This window comes from Oncorhynchus kisutch, unplaced genomic scaffold (assembly GCF_002021735.2).
Source record: "Oncorhynchus kisutch isolate 150728-3 unplaced genomic scaffold, Okis_V2 scaffold1680, whole genome shotgun sequence".
NCBI classification, from domain to species: Eukaryota; Metazoa; Chordata; class Actinopteri; order Salmoniformes; family Salmonidae; genus Oncorhynchus; species Oncorhynchus kisutch.
The window spans coordinates 1-24,713 of record NW_022263625.1 but is presented as its reverse complement, the minus strand read 5'-3'; the positions used below and the strand labels follow the sequence as shown (position 1 = coordinate 24,713).

At 42.0% G+C, this 24,713-nt stretch overlaps 1 long non-coding RNA gene and 1 pseudogene across 1 annotated transcript; both read right to left on the bottom strand.

Moving 5' to 3' along the window:
* LOC116367482 (collagen alpha-1(XI) chain-like) overlaps nucleotides 1-19,767 on the bottom strand; it is a 40,406-nt pseudogene extending 20,639 nt beyond the window's left edge.
* Nucleotides 19,768-21,296: 1,529 nt separating this feature from the next.
* LOC116367483 (uncharacterized) lies at nucleotides 21,297-24,192 on the bottom strand. Its single transcript, XR_004208353.1, has 3 exons — nucleotides 24,124-24,192; nucleotides 21,478-21,531; nucleotides 21,297-21,355 (listed from the first exon to the last, which is right to left on the bottom strand). It is a non-coding gene; the product is annotated as an uncharacterized LOC116367483 (long non-coding RNA).
* Between the last annotated feature and the right edge of the window lie 521 nt (nucleotides 24,193-24,713).

Here is a 24,713-nt window from a genome sequence, read left to right as displayed (position 1 = left end):
GGGCCTTGGTCGGGGAGGTGACCAAGAACCCGATGGTCACTCTGACAGAGCTCTATAGTTCCTCTGTGGAGATGGGAGAACCTTCCAGAAGAACAACCATCTCTGCAGCACTCCACCAATCAGGCCTAATGGTAGAGAGGCCAGACGGAAGCCACTACTCAGTAAAAGGCACATGACAGGTCACTAGGAGTTTGCCAAAAGGCACCTACAGACTCTCAGACCATGAGAAACAAGATTCTCTGGTCTGATGAAACCAAGACTGAACTCTCTGGCCTGAATGCCAAGTGTGACATCTGGAGGAAACCTGGCACCATCCCTACGGTGAAGCATGGTGGTGGCAGCATCATGCTGTGGGGATGTTTTTCAGTGACAGGGACTGAGACTAGTCAGGATCGAGGGAAAGATGAACAGAGCAAAGTACAGAGATCTCATTTTTTAAATTGGATTTGCTAAAATGTCTAAAAATCTGTTTTTGTCATTATGAGATATTGTGTTTAGATTGATGAGGGAGGGAAAAAACATTTAATCCATTTTAGAATAAGGCCTAACCTAACAAAATGTGGAAAAGGTTAAGGGGTCTGAATACTTTCCGAATGCTCTGTATTCAATTATAGAATCCTATACAATATACTATACTATTAACTTATACACTACTATACAATATACTATACCGAATGCTCTGTATTCAATTATAGAATACTATACAATATACTATACTATTAACTTATACACTACTATACAATATACTATACCGAATGCTCTGTATTCAATTATAGAATACTATACAATATACTATACTATTAACTTATACACTACTATACAATATACTATACCGAATGCTCTGTATTCAATTATAGAATACTATACAATATACTATACTATTAACTTATAGACTACTATACAATATACTATACCAAATGCTCTGTATTCAATTATAGAATACTATACAATATACTATACTATTAACTTATAGACTACTATACAATATACTATACCGAATGCTCTGCATTCAATTATAGAATACTATACAATATACTATACTATTAACTTATAGACTACTATACAATATACTATACCGAATGCTCTGCATTCAATTATAGAATACTATACAATATACTATACTATTAACTTATAGACTACTATACAATATACTATACCGAATGCTCTGTATTCAATTATAGAATACTATACAATATACTATACTATTAACTTATAGACTACTATACAATATACTATACCGAATGCTCTGTATTCAATTATAGAATACTATACAATATACTATACTATTAACTTCTAGAATCCTATACAATATACTATACTATTAACTTATATACTACTATGCTGTATACTATACTATTATCTTATAGAATACTATACAATATACTATACTATTAACTTATAGACTACTAAGCTGTATACTATACTATTATCTTATAGAATACTATATTATACTATTAACTTATATAATACCATACTATATACTATTAACTTATATAATACTATACTATATACTATTAACGTATATAATACTATACTATATACTATTAACGTATATAATACTATACTATATATACTATAATATTAATAATATTAATCAGTGTGACTGAGGTTATGCTCCAAATGGCATCCTATTCTCTGTGTAGTGTACTAATCAAAAGTAGTGCACTATGAAGGGAATAGGGTACCCTTACCAAAGGCACTCTATTCTCTGTGTAGTGCACACATTTTTAGGGTGCCATTTGTGATGCATGCTGTATTACTGCTGGATAGAGAGATTATGATGACCTCATAATGATTAGAATGGATTGAACTCTGACCTTTCCCCCTGTCTTCCCCGTTGGTCCCTTGGCACCCCGGCCCCCACGCACCCCCTGCAGGATAAGCAACAGTATTACACGCACAGATAAACACGCATAGGCAGAGACAAATACACACACACACACACACACACACATAGATAAACACACAGAGACAAACACAGACACACACACACACACAGGCAGTACTCACACACGTACACACACGCACACAAAGACAGTACTCACACACACGCACACACAGACAGTACTCACACACACACACACACGCACACACAGACAGTACTCACACACGTACACACACAGACAGTACTCACACACACACACACGTACACACGTACACACACAGACAGTACTCACACACGTACACACACAGACAGTACTCACACACACACACACACACACACGTACACACACAGACAGTACTCACACACACGTACACACACAGACAGTACTCACACACACACACACACACACACACACGTACACACACAGACAGTACTCACACACACGTACACACACAGACAGTATTCACACACACACACACGTACACACACAGACAGTACTCACACACGTACACACACAGACAGTACTCACGTTAGGACCCCTCTGTCCTGCACTGCCTGCTTCCCCCCCGGGACCCTGTGGAAGAGAAAACAGGACAGACCGTTACCATGGGTACACCATACAGACTGTACCTGGCAATATACTGTACCTGGCAATATACTGTATACTGTACTTGACAAGATACTGTATATTGTACCTGACAATATCCTGTACCTGACAATATACTGTATACTGTACCTGACAATATACTGTATATTGTACCTGACAATATACTGTATACTGTACCTGACAATATACTGTACCTGACAATATACTGTATACTGTACCTGACAATATACTGTATACTGTACCTGACAATATACTGTATACTGTACCTGGCAATATACTGTATACTGTACCTGACAATATACTGTACCTGACAATATACTGTACCTGGCAATATACTGTATACTGTACCTGACAATATACTGTATACTGTACCTGACAATATCCTGTACCTGACAATATCCTGTATACTGTACCTGACAATATACTGTATACTGTACCTGACAATATACTGTACCTGACAATATACTGTACCTGACAATATACTGTATACTGTACCTGACAATATACTGTACCTGACAATATACTGTACCTGACAATATACTGTACCTGGCAATATACTGTATACTGTACCTGACAATATACTGTATACTGTACCTGACAATATCCTGTACCTGACAATATCCTGTATACAGTACCTGACAATATCCTGTATACTGTACCTGACAATATACTGTACCTGACAATATCCTGTACCTGACAATATACTGTATACTGTACCTGACAATATACTGTACCTGACAATATACTGTATACTGTACCTGACAATATACTGTACCTGACAATATACTGTACCTGACAATATCCTGTATACTGTACCTGACAATATACTGTACCTGACAATATACTGTATACTGTACCTGACAATATCCTGTATACTGTACCTGACAATATCCTGTACCTGACAATATCCTGTATACTGTACCTGACAATATACTGTACCTGACAATATACTGTATACTGTACCTGACAATATACTGTATACTGTACCTGACAATATACTGTATACTGTACCTGACAATATACTGTACCTGACAATATACTGTATACTGTACCTGACAATATACTGTACCTGACAATATACTGTATAATGTACCTGACAATATACTGTACCTGACAATATCCTGTATACTGTACCTGACAATATCCTGTATACTGTACCTGACAATATACTGTATACTGTACCTGACAATATACTGTACCTGACAATATACTGTATACTGTACCTGACAATATACTGTACCTGACAATATACTGTATAATGTACCTGACAATATACTGTACCTGACAATATACTGTATACTGTACCTGACAATATACTGTACCTGACAATATACTGTATAATGTACCTGACAATATCCTGTACCTGACAATATACTGTACATGACAATATACTGTACCTGACAATATACTGTATACTGTACCTGACAATATACTGTACCTGACAATATACTGTATAATGTACCTGACAATATCCTGTACCTGACAATATACTGTACCTGACAATATACTGTACATGACAATATCCTGTATACTGTACCTGACAATATACTGTACCTGACAATATACTGTACATGACAATATCCTGTATACTGTACCTGACAATATACTGTACCTGACAATATACTGTATACTGTACCTGACAATATACTGTATACTGTACCTGACAATATACTGTACCTGACAATATACTGTACCTGACAATATCCTGTATACTGTACCTGACAATATACTGTATACTGTACCTGACAATATACTCTACATGACAATATCCTGTACCTGACAATATACTGTACCTGACAATATCCTGTACCTGGCAATATACTGTACCTGGCAATATACTGTACATGACAATATCCTGTATACTGTACATGACAATATCCTGTATACTGTACCTGACAATATACTGTATACTGTACCTGACAATATACTGTACCTGACAATATACTGTATAATGTACCTGACAATATACTGTATACTGTACCTGACAATATACTGTATACTGTACCTGACAATATACTGTATACTGTACCTGACAATATACTGTACCTGACAATATCCTGTATACTGTACCTGACAATATACTGTATACTGTACCTGACAATATACTGTATTTGACAATAAACTTTTTTTGTGTGTTTTCTAAAGCACCGACTTGATGAAAGTGTGTATCAATTACATAGAAACACAATATAAATACAATAAATATTGACGTGTCCATGTCCCGTATGGCATAGAATTACATATGGGATCTCTATGTTATGAATATCTATGTGTGCGCTGGTAAATTCACTCTGGCTATCTACTCCTATTTCCGAGCATCTCGTCTAAGTGTGCCAGAGCGCAGAATAACGGAAGAATTTACAAACGCTTAACACCTGTTGAATATGAGCGGTGTTGGTAAACCTTTGGACCACATGACAACGGTCTGGACCACATGACAACGGTCTGGACCACATGACAACGGTCTGGACCACATGACAACAGCCTAACCAGCTCTGTCTGCAACGGTCTGGACCACAAGACAACGGTCTGGACCACATGACAACGGCCTGGACCACATGACAACGGTCTGGACCGCATGACAACGGCCTGGACCGCATGACAGCGGTCTGGACCACATGACAACGGTCTGGACCACATGACAATGGCCTGGACCACATGACAACGGCCTGGACCACATGACAACGGTCTGGACCACATGACAACGGTCGCTCTGAATTTAGGAACGCCCAGAGTGCACTCTGGCACTCCAGATTGAATGTATGAACACCCCCTATGATAAAGCCTCCCTCTACTACTCACCCTCTTCCCCTTCTCTCCCAAAACTCCAATAGATCCAGGAAAACCATCCGAACCCTGTTGGAATTGACACACAGAAACATTACTGCTACGATCAGACAATGTGTTAGTTACTGCTACGATCAGACAATGTGTTAGTTACTGCTACGATCAGACAATGTGTTAGTTACTGCTACGATCAGACAATGTGTTAGTTACTGCTACGATCAGACAATGTGTTAGTTACTGCTACGATCAGACAATGTGTTAGTTACTGCTACGATCAGACAATGTGTTAGTTACTGCTACGATCAGACAATGTGTTAGTTACTGCTACGATCAGACAATGTGTTAGTTACTGCTACGATCAGACAATGTGTTAGTTACTGCTACGATCAGACAATGTGTTAGTTACTGCTACGATCAGACAATGTGTTAGTTACTGCTACGATCAGACAATGTGTTAGCCTTCTCTGTGTTAACTGACATGTATATTGGTTTACTTGATATATTAACTCCTCTCACCTTCGGTCCTTTTTGTCCAGGATACCCCGGTAACCCTGGAACTCCCAGTTTACCCTGAGAGAGAGAGAGAGAGAGAGAGAGAGAGAGAGAGAGAGAGAGAGAGAGAGAGAGAGAGAGAGAGAGAGACAGAGAGAGAAAGAGAGAGAGAGAGGAGGAGGAGTAGAGAGAAGAGGAGGAGGAGAAGAGAGAGAGAGAGAGAGAGAGAGAGTAGAAGCAGATAAGACTGAGTCTTCTGGAAATGTTGACTTCATATAACTTTTTTTTAGCTCAGTGGGACAGCGCAGACAACAGTGGTTCAAAATCGTGTTCAAACACGCCCCCCCCAACACCCTTCCTCCCACACACACACACCCCATCTGTGTACCACCTACCTTTTCTCCAGCGATGCCCACGGCTCCAGCCTCCCCCAGGGGTCCAGCCTGTCCTTTAGGTCCTTCAGGACCATCCTCTCCCCTGGACCCTGGGACACCGTTGTCACCCCCGTCACCTTTCAGCCCCATCTCTCCCTTAGAGCCGGGGAACCCATCCTCACCCTACAACCCGGAACAGGTCAGAAACACAGAGATAACTCTGGGTAGTGCTTTGTAAAAAACACAGAGCTAATCGGGGTAGACCTGGGTAAAACACAGAGATAACTCAGGGTAGAGCTGGGTAAAACACAGAGATAACTCAGGGTAGAGCTGGATAAAACAGAGATAACTCCGGGTAAAGCTGGATAAAACACAGAGATAACTCAGGGTAGAGATGGGTAAAAGACAGAGATAACTCAGGGTAAAGCTGGATAAAAGACAGAGATAACTCAGGGTAGAGCTGGGTAAAACACAGAGATAACTCAGGATAGAGCTGGGTAAAACACAGAGATAACTCAGGGTAGAGCTGGGTAAAACAAAGAGATAACTCAGGGTAGAGCTGGGTAAAACACAGAGATAACTCAGGGTAGAGCTGGGTAAAACAAAGAGATAACTCAGGGTAGAGCTGGGTAAAACACAGAGATAACTCAGGGTAGAGCTGGGTAAAACAAAGAGATAACTCAGGGTAGAGCTGGGTAAAAGACAGAGATAACTCAGGGTAGAGCTGGGTAAAACACAGAGATAACTCAGGGTAGAGCTGGGTAAAACACAGAGATAACTCAGGGTAGAGCTGGGTAAAACACAGAGATAACTCAGGGTAGAGCTGGGTAAAACACAGAGATAACTCAGGGTAGAGCTGGGTAAAACACAGAGATAACTCAGGGTAGAGCTGGGTAAAACAGAGATAACTCAGGGTAGAGCTGTGTCTCTCTCACCTTCTCCCCTTTGCTTCCCTTCATTCCTCTAATTCCGTCCGCTCCCTGTGGCAGAGACAGAGAATACACACTTACAATGGAACCCAGAGACAGATAATACACACTTAGAATGGAACCCAGAGACAGAGAATACACACTTAGAATGGAACCCAGAGACAGAGAATACACACTTAGAATGGAACCCAGAGACAGAGAATACACACTTAGAATGGAACCCAGAGACAGAGAATACACACTTACAATGGAACCCAGAGACAGAGAATACACACTTACAATGGAACCCAGAGACAGAGAATACACACTTACAGGGACCCAGAGACAGAGAATACACACTTACAATGGAACCCAGAGACAGAGAATCAGAACAAACAGAACGGAACACAGAGACAGAGAATCAGAACAAACAGAACGGAACACAGAGACAGAGAATCAGAACAAACAGAACGGAACACAGAGACAGAGAATCAGAACAAACAGAACGGAACACAGAGACAGAGAATCAGAACAAACAGAACGGAACACAGAGACAGAGAATCAGAACGGAACACAGAGACAGAGAATCAGAACGGAACACAGAGACAGAGAATCAGAACAAACAGAACGGAACACAGAGACAGAGAATTAGAACGGAACACAGAGACAGAGAATCAGAACAAACAGAACGGAACACAGAGACAGAGAATCAGAACGGAACACAGAGACAGAGAATCAGAACAAACAGAACGGAAACACAGAGACAGAGAATCAGAACGGAACACAGATTTAGAATGTACCTTCACTCCTCTTGATCCTGGATATCCTATAGGCCCCTGGACTCCTGGTGGGCCCTATACACACACACAGAGACACATCAGTAACATCACACACACACACACACACACACACACACACACACACACACACACACACACACACACACACACACACACACACACACACACACAGGCTTACCGGTAGTCCCTTCTCTCCTGGAGTCCCCTCTCTCCCTGGGTGACCCTGTAGACACAAGGACAAGATCATATGGATGAGAGCGAATATGTGTGTGTGTTAGCATGTGTGAGTTTGTTAGCGTGTGTGTTAGCATATGTGTGTGTGTTAGTGTGTATGTTAGTGTGTGTGTGTGTGTGTGTTAGCATGTGTGTTAGTGTGTGTGTGTGTGTGTGTGTGTGTGTGTGTGTGTGTGTGTGTGTGTGTGTGTGTGTGTGTGTGAGCGTGTGTGAGTTTGTTAGCGTGTGTGTTAGCATATGCGTGTGTGTGTGTGTTAGTTTATGTGTTAGCGTGTGTCTGTGTGTGTGTTAGTGTGTGTTAGTGTGCGTGTGTGTTAGCGTGCGTGTGTGTTAGCGTGTGTGTGTGTTAGCGTGCGTGTGTGTTAGCGTGCGAGTGTGTTAGCGTGTGTGTGTGTGTGTTAGTGTGTGTATGCAGTACTCACAGTAGGTCCATCATTCCCAGGTAGCCCCTGTGTGTTAGTGTGTGTTAGTGTGTTAGTGTGTGTGTGTGTTAGTGTGTTAGTGTGTGTTAGTGTGTGTTAGTGTGTTAGTGTGTGTTAGTGTGTTAGTGTGTGTGTTAGTGTGTTAGTGTGTGTTAGTGTGTGTGTTAGTGTGTTAGTGTGTGTATGCAGTACTCACAGTAGGTCCATCATTCCCAGGTAGTCCCTGTGTGTTAGTGTGTGTTAGTGTGTTAGTGTGTGTGTGTGTTAGTGTGTTAGTGTGTTAGTGTGTGTTAGTGTGTTAGTGTGTGTGTTAGTGTGTTAGTGTGTGTTAGTGTGTGTGTATGCAGGACTCACGGTAGGTCCATCATTCCCAGGTAGTCCCTGTGCGTTAGTGTGTGTTAGTGTGTTAGTGTGTGTGTATGCAGGACTCACGGTAGGTCCATCATTCCCAGGTAGTCCCTGCAACCCTTTCTTCCCTTGGGGCCCCTGAGAGACAAAGCCATTTTAATTACAACCTATACCTTTAATTTGACATATCTCATCATATGTTGTCATACATTCCTGTGTTTTGGCATATCTCATCATATCATACGGCATGTAAAGTATATGTTGTCATACATTCCTGTGTTTTGGCATATCTCATCATATCATACGGCATGTAAAGCATATGTTGTCATACATTCCTGTGTTTTGGCATGTTCCATATACAGTTGAAGTCAGAAGTTTACATACACCTTAGCCAAATACATTTAAACTCAGTTTTTCACAATCCCTGACATTTAATCCTATTAAATATTCCCTGTTTTAGGTCAGTTAGGATCACCACTTCATTTTACGAATGTGAAATGTCAGAATAATAGTAGAGAGATTTATTTCAGTTTGATTTCTTTTATCATCTTCCCAGTGGGTCAGAAGTTTACAAACTCAATTAGTATTTGGTATAATTGCCTTTAAATTGTTTAACTTGGGTCAAACGTTTCAGGTAGCCTTCCACAAACTTCCCACATTAAGTTGGGTGAATTTTGGCCCATTCCTCCTGACAGAGCTGGTGTAACTGAGTCAGGTTTGTAGGCCTCCTTGCTCGCACACGCTTTTTCAGTTCTGCCCACACATTTTCTATAGGATTGAGTTCAGGGCTTTGTGACGGCCACTCCAACACCTCGACTTTGTTGTCCTCAAGACATTTTGACATTGGAAGTATGCTTGTCCATTTGTCATCTGGAAGACCCATTTGCGATCAAGCTTCAACTTCCTGACTGATGTCTTGTTGCTTCAATATATCCACATTATTTTCCGTCCTCATGATGCCATCTATCTTTTGAAGTGCACCAGTCCCTCCTGCAGCAAAGCACCCCCACAACATGGTGCTGCTTCACGGTTGGGATGGTGTTCTTCGGCTTGCAAGCCCCCCCCTTTTTCCTCCAAACATAATGATGGTCATTATGACCAAACAGTTATATTTTTGTTTCATCAAACCAGAGAACAATTCTCCAAAAAGTACAATCTTTGTCCCCATGTGCAGTTACAAACCGTAGTCTGGCTTTTTATGGCGGTTTTGAAGCAGTGGCTTCTTCCTTGCTGAGCGTCCTTTCAGGTTCTGTCGATATAGGACTCGTTTTACTGTGGATATAGATACTTTTGTACCTGTTTCCTCCAGCATCTCCACAAGGTCCTTTGCTGCTGTTCTGGGATTGATTTTTACTTTTCGCACCAAAGTCTGTTCATCTCTAGGAGACAGAACGCATCTCCTTCCTGAGTGGTATGACGGCTGCGTGGTCCCATGGTGTTTATACTTGCGTACTATTGTTTGTACAGATGAACGTGGTACCTTCAGGTGTTTGGAAATTGCTCCAAAGGATGAACCTGACATGTGGAGGTCTACAATTTCTTCTGAGGTCTTGGCTGATTTCTTTTGATATTCCCATGATGTCAAGCAAAGAGGCACTGAGTTTAAAGGTAGGCCTTGAAATACATCCACAGGTACACCTCCAATTGACTCAAATTATGTCAATTAGCCTATCAGAAGCTTCTAAAGCCATGACATCATTTTCTAGAATATTCCAAGCTGTTTAAAGGCACAATCAACTTAGTGTATGTAAACTTCTGACCCACTGGAATTATGATACAGGGAATTATAAGAGAAATAATCTGTCTGTAAACAATTGTTGGAAAAATGATTTGTGTCATACACAAAGTAGATGTCCTAACCGACTTGCCAAAACTATAGTTTGTTAACAAGAAATTTGTGGAGTGGTTGAAAAACAAGTTTTAATGACTCCAATCTATGTGTATGTAAACTTCTGACTTCAACTGTATATTGACATACAGTATCTCATAGATTCTGTGTTGGTATGTTTCAACCACAACCTACCCCTTAACTTTATCATGTTTAATATGGTAGGACAGTCCTACCTTAAATTTGACATGTTTAATATGGTAGGACAGTCCTACCTTAACTTTATCATGTTTAATATGGTAGGACAGTCCTACCTGACATGTTTAATATGGTAGGACAGTCCTACCTGACATGTTTAATATGGTAGGACAGTCCTACCTTAACATGTTTAATATGGTAGGACAGTCCTACCTTAACATGTTTAATATGGTAGGACAGTCCTACCTTAACTTTAACATGTTTAATATGGTAGGACAGTCCTACCTTAACTTTATCATGTTTAATATGGTAGGACAGTCCTACCTTTAATTTAACATGTTTAATATGGTAGGACAGTCCTACCTTAACATGTTTAATATGGTAGGACAGTCCTACCTTAACATGTTTAATATGGTAGGACAGTCCTACCTTAACTTTAACATGTTTAATATGGTAGGACAGTCCTACCTTAACTTTAACATGTTTAATATGGTAGGACAGTCCTACCTTAACTTTAACATGTTTAATATGGTAGGACAGTCCTACCTTAACATTGACATGTTTAATATACAGTATATGTTGACAACATATTTAGGACAGTCCTACCTTAAGTCCTGGCAAGCCCACCAGACCCTGAGGACCAGGAAACCCCTGTTAGAGACAGACAGAGAGAGGGAGTTCAGAGTGTCGGTGTGATAATGAAGCGCAGGTCAGATGCTGTTTGTTCAACCCGCCCGCTAATTACCCATTGGCCAAAGGGTTAACCCTAACCCTAACCCTAACCCTAACCCTGACTACATGTGACGAACCTGACCTGACCCTAACCTAACACTAACCTGACCCTAACCTGACCCTAACCTGACCCTAACCTGACCCTAACCTAACCCTAACCTGGGCCTAACCTGACCCTAACCTAACACTAACCTGACCCTAACCTGACCCTAACCTGACCCTAACCTGACCCTAACCTAACCCTAACCTGAGCCTAACCTGGGCCTAACCTGGGCCTAACCTGACCCTAACTTGACCCTAACCTGACCCTAACCTAACCCTAACCTGACCCTAACCTGACCCTAACCTAACCCTAACCTAACCCTAACCTGACCCTAACCTAACCCTAACCTAACCCTAACCCTAACCCTAACCCTAACCTGACCCTAACCTAACCCTAACCTAACCCTAACCTGACCCTAACCCTAACCCTAACCTAACCCTAACCTGACCCTAACCTAACCCTAACCTAACCCTAACCTAACCCTAACCTAACCCTAACCTAACCCTAACCTGACCCTAACCTAACCCTAACCTGACCCTAACCCTAACCCTAACCTAACCCTAACCTGACCCTAACCCTAACCGAACCTAACCCTAACCTAACCCTAACTACCTAACCTAACCCTAACCCTAACCCTAACCTAACCCTAACCCTAACCTAACCCTGACCCTAACCTAACCCTAACCTAACCCTAACCTAACCCTAACCCTAACCTAACCCTAACCTAACCCTAACCTAACCCTAACCTAACCCTAACCCTAACCTAACCCTAACCTAACCTAACCCTAACCCTAACCTACCTAACCTGACCCTAACCTGACCCTAACCTGACCCTAACCCTAACCCTAACCTAACCCTAACCTAACCCTAACCCTAACCTAACCTGACCCTACCTAACCCTAACCTAACCCTAAACCTAACCCTAACCTAACCCTAACCTACCTGACCCTAACCTAACCCTAACCCTAACCTAACCCTAACCCTAACCTACCCTAACCTAACCCTAACCCTACCTAACCCTAACCCTAACCCTAACCCTAACCTAACCCTAACCTAACCCTAACCCTAACCCTAACCCTAACCCTAACCTAACCCTAACCTAACCCTAACCTAACCTAACCCTAACCCTAACCCTAACCCTAACCTAACCCTAACCTAACCCTAACCTAACCCTAACCTAACCCTAACCTAACCCTGACCCTAACCTAACCCTAACCCTAACCTAACCTAACCCTAACCTAACCCTAACCTAACCCTAACCCTAACCTAACCCTAACCCTAACCTAACCCTAACCTAACCCTAACCTAACCCTAACCCTAACCTAACCCTAACCCTAACCCTAACCTAACCCTAACCCTAACCTAACCCTAACCTGACCCTAACCCTAACCCTAACCTAACCCTAACCCTAACCCTAACCCTAACCTAACCCTAACCCTAACCCTAACCCTAACCTAACCCTAACCCTAACCCTAACCTGACCCTAACCCTACCCTAACCTAACCCTAACCTAACCTAACCCTAACCTAACCCTAACCCTAACCGAACCCTAACCCTAACCTAACCCTAACCCTAACCTACCCTAACCTAACCCTAACCCCTAACCTAACCCTAACCTAACCCTAACCCTAACCTAACCCTAACCTAACCCTAACCCTAACCTGACCCTAACCTGCTAATATAGAAAATACACTGTACAGTAAGAGATGGTGTCAAACAATGTTGACAGACCTTTTTAGACAGGCCTCTGTTTCTGCTTATCATTTACGACATTTTGGAAGGCTCTTTGTAAGTCAACTTGGGTCTATACTTAGATACATGCAGCTTCTCTTCTGCCATTAGTTGTTGTCCTAGACCAGTGGTTCCCAAACTTTATATAGTCCCGTACCCCTTCAAACATTCAAACCTCCAGATGTACCCCCTCTAGCACCAGGGTCAGCGCACTCTCAAATGTTGTTTTTTTTACCATCATTGTAAGCCTGCCAAACACACTATACGATACATTTATTAAACATAAGAATGAGTGAGAGTTGTCGTCACAAGCCGGCTCGTGGGAAGTGACAAAGAGCTCTTATAGGACCAGGGCACAAATAATCATATATAATAATCAAAATATAATAATCAATAATTTTGCTCTTTATTTAACCATCTCACATATAAAACCTTATTTGTTCTATGTGAAAGGTTATAGACTATGTGAGAGGTTATAGACTATGTGAGAGGTTATAGACTATGTGAGAGGTTATAGACTATGTGAGAGGTTATAGACTATGTGAGAGGTTATAGACTATGTGAGAGGTTATAGACTATGTGAGAGGTTATAGACTATGTGAAAGGTTATAGACTATGTGAGAGGTTATAGACTATGTGAGAGGTTATAGACTATGTGAGGGGTTATAGACTATGTGAGAGGTTATAGACTATGTGAGAGGGGTTATAGACTATGTGAGAGGTTATAGACTATGTGAGAGGTTATAAACTATGTGAGAGGTTATAGACTATGTGAGAGGTTATAGATATGTGAGAGGTTATAGACTATGTGAGAGGTTATAGACTATGTGAGAGGTTATAGACTATGTGAGAGGTTATAGACTATGTGAGAGGTTATAGACTATGTGAGAGGTTATAGACTATGTGAGAGGGGTTATAGACTATGTGAGAGGTTATAGACTATGTGAGAGGTTATAGACTATGTGAGAGGTTATAGACTATGTGAGAGGTTATAGACTATGTGAGAGGTTATAGACTATGTGAGAGGGTTATAGACTATGTGAGAGGTTATAGACTATGTGAGAGGTTATAGACTATGTGAGAGGTTATAGACTATGTGAGAGGTTATAGACTATGTGAGAGGTTATAGACTTATGTGAGGGGTTATAGGACTATGTGAAAGGCTATAGACTATGTGAGAGGTTATAGACTATGTGAGAGTAGGTTATAGACTATGTGAGAGGTTATAGGACTATTGAGAGGTTATAGACTATGTGAGAGGGTTTATAGACTATGTGAGAGGTTATAGACTATGTGAGAGGTTATAAACTATGTGAGAGGTTATAGACTATGTGAGAGGTTATAGACTATGTGAGAGGTTATAGACTATGTGGAGAGGTTATAGACCTATGTGAGAGGTTATAGACTATGTGAGAGGTTATAGACTATGTGAGAGGTTATAGACTATGTGAGAGGTATAGACTATGTGAGAGGGTTATAGACTATGTTGAGAGTTATAGACTATGTGAGAGGTTATAAACTATGTGAGAGGTTATATAGACTATGTGAGAGGTTATAGACTATGTGAGAGGTTATAGACTATGTGAGAGGTTATAGACTATGTGAGAGGCTATAGACTATGTGAGAGGCTATAGACTTGTGAGAGGTTAGACTATGTGAAGAGGTTATAGACTATGTGAGAGGTTATAGACTATGTGAGGTTATAGACTATGTGAGAGGTTATAGACTAGGTGAGAGGTTATAGACTATGTGAGAGATTATAGACTATGTGAGAGGTTATAGACTATGTGAGAGGTTATAGACTATGTGAAGGCTTATAGACTATGTGAGAGGCTATAGGACTATGTGAGAGGTTATAGACTATGTGAGAGGTTATAGACTATGTGAGAGGTTATAGACTATGTGAGAGGTTATAGACTATGTGAGAGGTTATAGACTATGTGAGAGGGTTATAGACTATGTGAGAGTTTATAGACTATGTGAGAGGTTATAAACTATGTGAGAGGTTATAGACTATGTGAGAGGTTATAGACTATGTGAGAGGTTATAGGACTATGTGAGAGGTTATAGACTATGTGAGAGGTTATAGACTATGTGAGAGGTTATAGAACTATGTGAGAGGTTATAGACTATGTGAGAGGTTATAGACTATGTGAGAGGTTATAGGACTATGTGAGAGGGGTTATAGACTATGTGAGAGGTTATAGACTATGTGAGAGGTTATAAACTATGTGAGAGGTTATAGACTATGTGAGAGGTTATAGACTATGTGAGAGGTTATAGACTATGTGAGAGGTTATAGACTATGTGAGAGGCTATAGACTATGTGAGAGGCTATAGGTAAACTATGTGAGAGGTTATAGACTATGTGAGAGGTTATAGACTATGTGAGAGGTTATAGACTATGTGAGAGATTATAGACTATGTGAGAGGTTATAGACTATGTGAGAGGTTATAGACTATGTGAGAGGTTATAGACTATGTGAGAGGCTATAGACTATGTGAGAGGTTATAGGACTATGTGAGAGGTTACAGACTATGTGAGAGGTTATAGACTATGTGAGAGGTTATAGACTATGTGAGAGGTTATAGACTATGTGAGAGGTTATAGACTATGTGAGAGGTTATAGACTATGTGAGAGAGTTATAGACTATGTGAGAGGTTATAGACTATGTGAGAGGTTATAGACTATGTGAGAGGTTATAGACTATGTGAGAGGTTATAGACTATGTGAGAGGTTATAGCTATGTGAGAGGTTATAGACTATGTGAGAGGTTATAGACTATGTGAGAGGTTATAGACTATGTGAGAGGTTATAGACTATGTGAGAGGTTATAGGACTATGTGAGAGGTTATAGACTATTGAGAGGTTATATACTAGTGTAGGAGGTTATAGACTATGTGAGAGGTTATAGACTAGTGAGAGGTATAGACTATGTGAGAGGTTACAGACCCACAGTCGGTATCCAGGTGTCAGTCAGGCTCCTGTTCCATTGAACCCATCTGAACAGTACAGCTCCCTTGACGTGCCATCGTCCTCTTTTAACCACTTCAACAAGTCTTTCCCAAAACATTACACTACTGTTCTGGTCCTCCGTTATATTTATTTTCAACTATCCACTTCACAGCTTTGCTCTGATTGAATTCAAGTCTGTCGTGGTTCTGTCTGTCTAAGTGGTGTGTATCTGGGCCATTACAGTTATTATATTATTATATATAGTTATTAGCTATAGCTGAGGCTGAGGCTCCGGCACTAACAACAGATAGAAAATGATGACAGAAAAACCTTCACTGTAGCCTATAGATATGACCTGTTTTCTCTTTATTCAACCTGCCCACCACTCACCCGCTCTTCATCCACACAATATTCCATGAAGCTAAACCCGCCCGCCTCGCGGATATAAACCGCTGGGGACTGTCGGTTACGAGTCAACCAGCGCATCACTAGTGTGTGTTTTTGTATGTGCATGTGTGTGTGTGTGTACCTGCAACCCAGGGTTTCCTTGCTGCCCGGATGCTCCCATCTCCCCCGGAGGTCCCTGTAGACAGAGGAAATGACATCATAGACACCACTCTTCCAGTTGATGTAAACACAGGGTTCTAGAGTGAATAGTTGGGGTTCTAGAACGTCTCAGTCGTCACACTCACCAAGTTTCCCTTAGAACCTTGGATTCCATCCACTCCTCGGATTCCCTGAAGAGGGGGAGACAGGCCAGAGAGGGGGAGACAGGCCAGAGAGGGGGGAAGAGGGGGAGACAGGCCAGAGAGGGGGAGACAGGCCAGAGAGGGGGAGACAGGCCAGAGAGGGGGAGACAGGCCAGAGAGGGGGAGACAGGCCAGAGGGGGGAAGAGGGGGAGACAGGCCAGAGAAGGGGGATGAGGGGGAGACAGGCCAGAGAGTGGGAGACAGGCCAGAGAGGGGGGAAGAGGGGGAGACAGGCCAGAGAGGGGGGAAGAGGGGGAGACGGGCCAGAGAGGGGGAGACAGGCCAGAGAGGGGGAGACAGGCCAGAGAGGGGGGAAGAGGGGGAGACAGGCCAGAGAGGGGGAGACAGGCCAGAGAGGGGGAGACAGGCCAGAAAGGGGGAGATTGGGGAGGGAGGAAAGAGAAGGGGAGAAAAAGGAGAGAGGGGATAGGGGAAACAGGGGAAAGAGGAGAGAGGGACAACTGTCAATCAACCAAAAAGTTGGAAGAAGAGATACTGAAGAGAGATAGATTGTCATTAGTGTTGTCTGTCCAGTAAACATTCAGGTATCAGACCAGGCTGTGAGGCTGTAGCTAACTGAGGGAGCTGGCAGGGCTTCCTTCCACCAGGAAACAACAGCTTATAGATGCAGTAAACATTCAGGTATCAGACCAAGCTGTGAGGCCTTCAGGCATTGAAGTTGTTCTGCTAGGTGTGTGTGTGTGTGTGTGTGTGTGTGTGTGTGGTTAGAACAGGTGTAACCAACATGTAACACCCGCAGGTCACAGACTACATGTTGAAAGGTGTTATATTGGCAGACAGACAGAAGCGAATGTCTTCTAATCTGATAAAGATGTTAACATGTTTAATGTGATGTTAATGTAACGTCAACATATGTATCATTACCATAACATAGTTTGTTAGCAGCAGGTGGAGACAGGTTGGAGTTGAGGTCAGGGTTCATGTTTTAATGAGACCTGGAGCAACAACCATAAAGCCTTTATTTATTTTTTTACCTTTATTTAACCAGGCAAGTCAGTTAAGAACACATTATTATTTTCAATGACGGCCTGGGAACAGTGGGTTTAACTGCCTGTTCAGGGGCAGAACGACAGATTTGTACCTTGTCAGCTCGGGGGTTTGAACTCGCAACCTTCCGGTTACTAGTCCAACGCTCTAACCACTAGGCTACCCTAGGCCTACAGTATAGTAAGGATGAAGTCTGTAGGTCTACAGTATAGTAAGGATGAAGTCTTTAGGTCTACAGTATAGTAAGGATGACGTCTTTAGGTCTACAGTATAGTAAGGATGAAGTCTTTATGTCTACAGTATAGTAAGGATGACGTCTTTAGGTCTACAGTATAGTAAGGATGAAGTCTTTATGTCTACAGTATAGTAAGGATGAGGTCTTTAGGTCTACAGTATAGTAAGGATGAGGTCTTTAGGTCTACAGTATAGTAAGGATGAAGTCTTTAGGTCTACAGTATATTAAGGATGAAGTCTATATGTCTACAGTATTGTAAGGATGAAGTCTGTAGGTCTACGTATAGTAAGGATGAAGTCTTAGGTCTACAGTATAGTAAGGATGAAGTCTTTAGGTCTACAGTATAGTAAGGATGAAGTCTTTAGGTCTACAGTATAGTAAGGATGAAGTCTTTAGGTCTACAGTATAGTAAGGATGAAGTCTTTAGGTCTACAGTATAGTAGGATGAAGTCTGTAGGTCTACAGTATAGTAAGGATGAAGTCTTTAGGTCTACAGTATAGTAAGGATGAAGTCTTTAGGTCTACAGTATAGTAAGGATGAAGCCTGTAGGTCTACAGTATAGTAAGGATGAAGTCTTTATGTCTACAGTATAGTAAGGATGAAGTCTTTAGGTCTACAGTATAGTAAGGATGAAGTCTGTAGGTTTACAGTATAGTAAGGATGAAGGCTGTAGGTCTACAGTATAGTAAGGATGAAGGCTGTAGGTCTACAGTATAGTAAGGATGAAGTCTGTAGGTCTACAGTATAGTAAGGATGAAGTCTTTATGTCTACAGTATAGTAAGGATGAAGTCTTTATGTCTACAGTATAGTAAGGATGAAGTCTGTAGGTCTACAGTATAGTGAGGATGAAGGCTGTAGGTCTACAGTATAGTAAGGATGAAGTCTTTATGTCTACAGTATAGTAAGGATGAAATCTGTAGGTCTACAGTATAGTAAGGATGAAGTCTGTAGGTCTACAGTATAGTAAGGATGAAGTCTGTAGGTCTACAGTATAGTAAGGATGAAGTCGTTTTCTGCGTCCCAAACTGCAGAGTGCATTCACTTTGACCAAGGTCCAGAAGGCACCAAATAGGGAATTGGGTGCCATTTGGGACGATATCTATTTTCTCAGGCTTGGATGAGGACTAGGATGAGGGGGAAATGCTGGAGATAGGGTCAGACTGGTTACGGTCAGAGATTGGGTCAAAGGTGAAAGGTCATACTCACAGGCTGACCTGTAGGGCCAGTGTGACCTCTGGGTCCGTTCAACCCTCTGGAACCCTGGAGGTCAAAGATCAAAGGTTTTACGATCACACAGCAATCAACTATAAACCAATCAATAGTCAATTTCCAGTGTGTGCGTCTGCGAGCGTGAACACTCACAGCATCACCTGGCTGTCCTCTTGGTCCTGGTTGTCCTTCTGAACCCTAACACACACATACAGTACATAAACACACACACACACATGTTAATATGTAGAACACACACACACACATGTTAATATGTAGAACACTCACACATGTTAATATGTAGAACACTCACACATGTTAATATGTAGAACACATACACACATGTTAATATGTAGAACACACACACACATGTTAAATATGTAGAACACACACACACACGTTGATATGTAAACACACACGTTGATATGTAAAACACATACACACACGTTAATATGTAAAACACACACACACGTTGATATGTAGAACACACACACACACACGTTGATATGTAAAACACACACACACGTTGATATGTAAAACACACACGTTGATATGTAAAACACACACCGTTGATATGTAAAACACACACACCACGTTGATATGTAAAAACACACACACACACGTTAATATGTAAAACACACACACACGTTGATATGTAAAACACACACACACACACGTTGATATGTAAAACACACACACACACGTTGATATGTAAAACACACACACACGTTGATATGTAAAACACACACGTTGATATGTAAAACACACACGTTGATATGTAAAACACACACACACGTTGATATGTAAAACACACACACACACGTTGATATGTAAAACACACACACATACACGTTGATATGTAAAACACACACACACGTTAATATGTAAAACACACACACATTAATATGTAAAACACACACACACACATGTTAATATGTAGAACACACACACACACATGTTGATATGTAAAACACACACACACACACACGTTAATATGTAAAACACACACACACACGTTGATATGTAAAACACACACACACACACGTTGATATGTAAAACACACACACACACATGTTGATATGTAAAACACACACACACGTTGATATGTAAAACACACACACACACACGTTAATATGTAAAACACACACACACACACGTTAATACGTAGAACACACACACACAGATGTTAATATGTAGAACACACACACACACGTGATATGTAAACACACACGTTGATATGTAAAACACATACACACACGTTAATATGTAAAACACACACACACGTTGATATGTAGAACACACACACACACACGTTGATATGTAAAACACACACACACGTTGATATGTAAAACACACACGTTGATATGTAAAACACACACGTTGATATGTAAAACACACACACACGTTGATATGTAAAACACACACACACACGTTAATATGTAAAACACACACACACGTTGATATGTAAAACACACACACACACACGTTGATATGTAAAACACACACACACACGTTGATATGTAGAACACACACACACGTTGATATGTAGAACACACACGTTGATATGTAAAACACACACACACACGTTGATATGTAAAACACACACACACACGTTAATATGTAAAACACACACACACGTTGATATGTAAAACACACACACACACGTTGATATGTAAAACACACACACACATTGATATGTAAAACACACACACACGTTGATATGGTAAAACACATACCACACAAATGTCTTACCCTCTCTCTGACAGCCCAAGAGTACCGTGGGGGCCTGGTTTTCCTATCTCCCCCTGAGAGGCCGAGAGAGAGGGGGGGGGGAGAGAGAGAGAGAGAACACATTACATACACAGGACAGAATAATCATGACAGTCACGTTATCAAAGATAGAAAGTTGAACAGAACAGTTACTCACCCTGTGTCCCTTGTGTCCTGGGAGACCTGGCAAGCCATCAAATCCCCTGTCACCCTGAGAGAGAGAGAGAGAGAGAGAGAGAGAGAGAGAGAGAGAGAGAGAGAGAGAGAGAGAACAGAAAGACAGAGAGAACAGAGAGATCAGAGAGAACAGAGAGAGAGAGAGAAAGAGAGAGAGAGAGAGAGAGAGAGAGAGAGAGAGAGAGAGAGAGAGAGAGAGAGAGAGAGAGAGAGAGAGAGAAGAGAGAGAGAGAGAGAGCAAAAGAGAGAGAACAGAGAGAGAAAACAGAGAACAGAGAGAGAGAACAGAGAGAGAAAAGAGAGAGAACAGAGAGAGAAAACAGAGAACAGAGAGAGAACAGAGAGAACAGAGAGAAAGAGAGAACAGAGAGAAAGAGAGAACAGAGAGAAAGAGAGAACAGAGAGAACAGAGAGAACAGAGAGAACAGAGAGAACAGAGAGAACAGAGAGAAAGAGAGAACAGAGAGAACAGAGAGAACAGGGAGAAATAGAGAAAGGAGGGTTATTCCCTCAGACTATCCCGTTCATAGGACCAGTTGCAGAAGTTAGTGAGTTTGAAGGAGAGCTGGATAGGGTTTATATACACTGCTCAAAAAACTAAAGGGAACACTAAAATAACACATCCTAGATCTTAATGAATGAATATTCTTATTAAATACATTTTTCTTTACATAGTTGAATGTGCTGACAACAAAATCACACAAAAACTATCAATGGAAATCAAATGTATCAACCCATGGAGGTCTGATTTGGAGTCACACTCAAAATTAAAGTGGAAAACCACACTACAGGCTGATCCAACTTTGATGTAATGTCCTTAAAGCAAGTCAAAATGAGGCTCAGTAGTGTGTGTGGCCTCCACGTGCCTGTATGACCTCCCTACAACGCCTGGGAATGCTCCTGATGAGGTGGCGGATGGTCTCCTGAGTGATCTCCTCCCAGACCTAGACTAAAGCATCCGCCAACTCCTGGACAGTCTGTGGAGCAACGTGGCGTTGGTGGATGGAGCGAGACATGATGTCCCAGATGTGCTCAATTGGATTCAGGTCTGGGAACGGGCGGGCCAGTCCATAGCATCAATGCCTTCCTCTTGCAGGAACTGCTGACACACTCCAGCCACACATGAGGTCTAGCATTGCACCAGCATATGGTCTCACAATAGGTCTGAGGATCTCATCTCGGTACCTAATGGCAGTCAGGCTACCTCTAGCGAGCACCTAGAGGGCTGTGCGGCCCCCCAAAGAAATGCCACCCCACACCATGACTGACCCACCGCCAAACCGGTCATGCTGGAGGATGTTGCAGGCAGCAGAACGTTCTCCATGGCGTCTCCAGACTCGTCTGTCACGTCTGTCACATGTGCACAGTGTGAACCTGCTTTCATCTGTGAAGAGCACAGGGCGCCAGTGGCGAATTTGCCAATCTTGGTGTTCTCTGGCAAATGCCAAACGTCCTGCACGGTGTTGGGCTGTAAAGCACCCCCCCCTCTGTGGACTTCGGGCCCCTCGTACACCCTCATGGAGTCTGTTTCTGACCGTTTGAGCAGACACATGCACATTTGTGGCCTGCTGGAGGTCATTTTGCAGGGCTCTGGCAGTGCTCCTCCTGCTCCTCCTTGCACAATGGTGGAGGTAGTGGTCCTGCTGCTAGTTGTTGCCCTCCTACGGCCTCCTTCACGTCTCCTGATGTACTGGCCTGTCTCCTGATAGCACCTCCATGCTCTGGACACTACGCTGACAGACACAGCAACCTTCTTGCCACAGCTCGCATTGATGTGCCATCCTGGATGAGCTGTGTGGGTTGTAGACTCCGTCTCATGCTACCACTAGAGTGAAAGCACCGCCAGCATTCAAAAGTGACCAAAACATCAGCCAGGAAGCATAGGAACTGAGAAGTGGTCTGTGTCACCACCTGCAGAACCACTCCTTTATTGGGGGTGTCTTGCTATTGCCTATAATTTCTACCTGTTGTCTATTCCATTTGCACAACAGCATGTGAAATTTATTGTCAATCATGTTTGCTTCCTAAGTGGACAGTTTGATTTCACAGAAGTGTGATTGACTTGGAGTTACATTGTGGTGTTTAAGTGTTCCCTTTATTTTTTTGAGCAGTGTACATACTGTACAGTCAGCATGGAGAATAAGAGATGGGTTTATCTACATACTGTACAGTCAGCATGGAGAATAAGAGATGGGTTTATCTACATACTGTACAGTCAGCATAGAGAATAAGAGATGGGTTTATATACATACTGTACAGTCAGCATGGAGAATAAGAGATGGGTTTATCTACATACTGTACAGTCAGCATAGAGAATAAGAGATGGGTTTATATATACATACTGTACAGTCAGCATAGAGAATAAGAGATGGTTTATCTACATACTGTACAGTCAGCATAGAGAATAAGAGATGGGTTTATCTACATACTGTACAGTCAGCATAGAGAATAAGAGATGGGTTATATATATACTGTACACAGTCATCATGGAGAATAAGAGATGGGTTTTATATATACTGTACAGTCAGCATAGAGAATAAGATATGGGTTTATATACATACTGTACAGTCAGCATAGAGAATAAGATACAGTAAGCCAATCAGAGTAGGTTCTATCCCTCTCTCACCTTCCCACCGGTCTCACCCGGAGCACCTCTGTTCCCATCCGTCCCAGCTCGACCCTGGAACATACACACACCCACAGACACACACAACACACACAGACACACACAGACACACACACACACAGACACACACACAGACACACACACAGACACAGACACACACAAACAGACACACAGACACAGACACACAGACACAACCCACACAGACACACACAGACAGACAACACAGCACACAGACACACACAGACAGACACCACAGACACACAGACACAGACACACAGACACAGACAACACACAGACACACACAGACACACACAGACACACAGACACACAGACACACACAGACACACACACACATACACACACACCGTTGTGGGTGTTGTTTGCATACGAATGTAACGTACTGAAATAGTATTTGAAATGTCCATCTGTACACTGAACTGTCTTGTTAGACAGACAGAGTCTCACCCCTCTTCCCTGACTTTCCATTCATCCCTGCTTGGCCCATAATACCTCTAGAACCCTGTGGAGGGAGGGAGAGAGGGGGGGGCGAGAGGGAGAGAGAGAGAGAGAGAGAGAGAGAGAGAGGAGAG